Source organism: Triticum dicoccoides, chromosome 4B (genome assembly GCF_002162155.2).
Source record: "Triticum dicoccoides isolate Atlit2015 ecotype Zavitan chromosome 4B, WEW_v2.0, whole genome shotgun sequence".
Taxonomy (NCBI): domain Eukaryota; kingdom Viridiplantae; phylum Streptophyta; class Magnoliopsida; order Poales; family Poaceae; genus Triticum; species Triticum dicoccoides.
In genome coordinates, this window is record NC_041387.1 from 13,727,035 (window position 1) to 13,731,752 (window position 4,718).

General features: G+C 49.7%; 1 long non-coding RNA gene across 1 annotated transcript; it reads right to left on the reverse strand.

The window, feature by feature from the left end:
* Positions 1 to 1,506: 1,506 nt before the first annotated feature.
* LOC119293198 lies at positions 1,507 to 2,558 on the reverse strand. The gene is made up of 3 exons (XR_005142980.1): positions 1,915 to 2,558; positions 1,764 to 1,830; positions 1,507 to 1,668 (listed from the first exon to the last, which is right to left on the reverse strand). It is a non-coding gene; the product is annotated as an uncharacterized LOC119293198 (long non-coding RNA).
* Positions 2,559 to 4,718: the final 2,160 nt, after the last annotated feature.

The window sequence follows — 4,718 nt, forward strand, 5'->3', positions numbered from 1 at the left end:
ATGGCACGTTTAATAGTCGGGCCGTGCCGGGCCGGCCCACGGGCGCTGCTCCTTGGCCCAGGCACGGCCTGATTAGTAAACGGGCCGGCCTGATGGCCCGTTTAGCACGCTGGGCTACACATTTTCAGCTTGCTGGGCTGGTTTTTAAGCCTATTGGGCTATACTTTAGGTATATATATATAAAAATTTTGAAAAATATATAAAAAAATAAACGGGCCGTGCCGTGCTGGCCCGCGTGCCCAGGCTCCAGGCCCAGGCACGGCCCAAGGCGTGCTGCGTGCCGGGCACGGCCCGTTTAGCCCGTGCCGTGCCTGGCCCATGGCGGGCCGTGCCGGCGTGCTCGCGGGCTGGCCTATTTAGCCCGGCCCGTTTGGCCAGCTATAAAACAAAAGCAGGTCATACTCTACTCCTAAGAAAAAACAAAGAAAGAAAAAAATAGACAGGCTCAGCGAACTGAAGATGACAGAATGTAGTTTTTATTTATACTGCAAAGACAGGGGCAAGCTGATAATTTGTAGCCTCCCCGGTTTTTTTCTGAAAATTTCAACCGAATAAGCTGCAATACTTGTAAGTTGTAAAGTACCTCTCGTCAAACTGAAAATGTCTGTAGGAAACGTACATCTTCGCCTAGAACTCATAGTTACTGGAATCCTCGAGCGAGGGAGAATCCTCGGCCTGAGCTCTGTCTCGGACTGTTTTTGCATCTGCAAGTGAAGAAAACATCAACACCAATACAGAACAGAGATTCTGGGGAGGGAAACAAAACATCATCTACGTGCACATAGGTTGACCGTGTCAGTGAACCAAAAGGGGAACTTTGCAGGGTACAAATCACTCCATTGCTGTATAAACCAATCTGACTTGCAGCTCCAATTGCACCTAAATATGAGTGGTGGTCAAGGAGAGGACAAGAGCATACCACATGAGAAAAACGACAGGAACACCCGATTTAGAGGGGTGTAATTAACCAATGCTTGCGTAGTCATAGTTAGAGAGAGGGATGAAACAAGGAAATATGAAAGCTTACCGGAAACTTATTTTGACCCTGCTGCATCTTTCAAATGGATATTGTACCCACTTCCTCCATGGTAAGTCACATCCATCTCCACACTTGAGAATCAAAACAGTAGTCTAAGTGGGGAAACAAAAACACTCCACGAGGCTCATGCTGCCACCAAACCGGGGGCCCTCAAAGCTCGTCGTTGTCGTACCTAAAACACACAAGGCGCTCCCTTTTCAATAGTGTTGCAAGATGAAAACATCATTTGCAGCTCTCAAATAATTCAGATGAATAACATGGCATCGAAGTAAACATTTATAGTTACTAAAGAAACATCACCAGCTACAAGCTGCATCAGGTTTAATATGCCATTAAATTAAACAGAGCTAACAAGTTCATTTTCCAACAGTTGTAGGCATGTCAGACTTTCAAAAAGAAATCTATCTATCTACCACATAAATTCATTACACAAATCACACAAGAGGAGACATCTTGGATTCTACCTACAAAATTCCACTATGGCAATCATCACCACCTCATCGCAGGAACAACCACCCTTCCTCTCTCGCTGTCGGCTGCCAATCCAGTCTCATCAACCCATCCTCGTAGCTCCCGGGCCACCCCAGGCCACTCTAGTGAACATGTTTTAGTTTTCTTCTCTTATCCGCCTTCAGAAAGGATCAAAGAGAACATAAGCAAAGCTACTCATCTTGTTATGATTGACCGGAACTAATTATTTGAAGAATTAAATCAGATGGCTTACATAGATCAATCCTCCCCGTCCTTCTTGGATTTTCATCAAACACCATGTAGGCATAGAGAAACCAAATCTGCACAAACAAATATAGAAGCTCTAACAGCAGGGCACTGGAAGGAGGCAAAATCAGAAAAAGGAGAAGAGTGTGTGCACCTACTTGAGAAGGAGGCGATGGAGCCTCGTGCAGCTTCTCCTGGTCCACCTCGACCTCCTATGTGGCACGGCTGCCCCAGCTCCTCAATGGTCAGTTCCGGCTGTTCGGCTCCGACGCTCATCCAGGAGAAGGGCAACCGGTTCCTCTAGACGCGTCGCCGCCACAACGGGGAAGCCGACCTGCTGCTGCCGCTGCAGGACAATGACTGGCTGCTGCCCCACCGCCTCCACACCCCAAGACGCCTTGCCTGAGAGGAGGGGAGGAAGCGCCGCTGGGGCGAGGAGCTGGAGGAGGGGGAGCAGTAGCAGGCCGCGGCAGTAGCAGTGCGGGCAACAACGGTCGGAGAAGAAGGCGCGCCGCGGGTTCAGGGAGGAGCTGTAGCAGCGGCGAAGGGAGGGAAAGGGGCTGGCGGCGCAGTGGGAAAGAGGGGAGGTGCGGGGCTCGGGAGGGGATCCCTCCCGTTTTCCTCTTGCCTGCCTCCCGAGCTGTTGCCTCCTCGTCCTCGTCCATAGCGCGTGGTCGGGTGCAGAGGCAGGGGAGGAGGTGATGGAGGCGGAGGTGGAAGAGACGAGGCGTCCGAGAGGGTAGGGGAAGTGGTGGCGGTGGCATATGGAAGAGGAGGGGGATGGGAAGAGACGAGGGGGAGAGAGATCTTTTCCCCTGAGAAAGAGGGCTGACGAGGCAGATATTTCCATCGCTTCGTTTTCATCTTTTCGCCCACCGAAACGAGGCAAACCCACATCGGTCTTTAGATGCAGCAGGTAAACAGGTCCACCCGCCATCCGCTTGGGAAGCAGCGACAAACGTAGGAAAAAACCAACGGTTGACCGACTGCCAGCGGCCAAAAACAAGCGCTTGTAGAAAGATCGTTCGGCCCATGATCGCTAGCGCGCGCAGTTGCCCTCGCTAGGCGGGTAGCCTAGCAGGGTTTATATGTTAGATTGGCCGCTACCTCTGCTATTGCGTATTAGCGTAGCGTCACCGTCCCTCTATTAGTCTCAGGGCTAGAAAATAGTGTGTTGTTATGATGCGAGTATCCGTTGTCAGACCATCATATCATCCCACCATCCGCAATGTCGACCGCTATATAAGTGTTTATTATTTTGTTGTGCGGTCTATTTGTCAAAATGTGTCTTTGATACGTTCATTTTGCATCATGTTTTGCTACTGACATTTATGATGTTTTTATGCATGATAATGCTTTTTGGAGTAATTTCTAATGTCTTTTCTCTCATAATTTGCAAGATTTACACAAAGAGCGAGAATACCTACAGCTAGACTTCTGGACCTGAAAAAGCACATCAGAGTTACCTATTATGCACAACTCCAAATAAGCTGAAACTTCACAGAGTTTTTTTATGGAATATTTAAGAATTATTGGAGCAAAAAACTACCAGAGGGGCCCCACCAAGTGGGCACAACCCACCTGGACGCGCTAGGGCCCCCAGGCGCGTCCTGGTGGGTTGTGCCCTCCTCGGCCCACCTCTGGTGCCCATCTTCTGGTATATAAGTCATTTTGAGCTAGAAAAAACAAGGGGGGACTTTCGGGACGCAGTGCCGCCGTCTCGAGGCGGAACTTGGGCAGGAGCACTTTTGCCCTCCGACAGAGCGATTCCGCCGGGGGAACTTTCCTCCCGGAGGGGGAAATCATCGTCATCGTCATCACCAACAACTATTCCATCTTGGGGAGGGAAATCTCTATCACCATCTTGTGATGCCCCCCGATTCAATCATACACTAATCATACACGCAAATGTGTACGATCAAGATCAGGGACTCACGGGAAGATATCACAACACAACTCTAGACACAAATCAAAATAAAACAAGCTTTATATTACAAGCCAGGGGCCTCGAGGGCTCGAATACATAGCTCGATACACAAGAGTCAGCGGAAGCAACAATATCTGAGTACAGACATAAGTTAAACAAGTGTGCCTTAAGAAGGCTAGCACAAAAGCAACACGATCGAAGAGGCAAGGCCTCCTGCCTGGGACCTCCTAAACTACTCCTGGTCGTCGGTGGTCTCCACGTAGTAGCATCCATCGGCGGTGGCATCTGGCTCCAGGGATCCACCATCTGGTTGCATCAACCGGAAAGAAGAAAGGGGAAAAGGGGTAGCAAAGCAACCGTGAGTACTCATCCAAAGTACTCGCAAGCATCACATCTATACTAAGTATGCACTGGTATCAAATGGAAGGTTTGTATCTGTGGACTGAACTGCAGAATGCCAGAATAGAGGGGGAAGGCCTAGCCTATCAAAGACTAGCATCTTCAAGAAGCTCCAAGTATCTCGCAGCATGTAGAAGAGTAGAGAATAACAGTTTATAATTATCAAACATGTTGTAACATTAATGCCCAGAGATCCTTCCTCGACTCCCTGCGAGAAAGCAATCCCGGAGCCACATATTCAAGTATCCATTCGTAGTTGTATAAGATCATGATATAAGTTTGTACATCTGTTACCGTGGACACGGCTATTAATAGATAATCTTCCCTGCAGGGGTGCGTCGCGTTTTCCAACACGCTTCATTACTCTGGCCGGACACACTTTTCTGGGTCAATGTCCGGCCTTGGAAGATCAACACGTCGCAGCCCTACCTATGCTCAACAGAGAGGTCCCCGCCGGTCTACATCCTAAGCACTCCGGGGTCTTGAGCCCATCGCCCGCAGCACTCCGGGTCATTGTGTGCAGGGTGGATACCAGCACCGCCTCGGATGGCCAGCACGATCCGACCGTGCCACAATGCTGAACTGGACGTCTAACAAAGCTTCGGCTGATACCACGACGCTGAGGCCCATAACAAT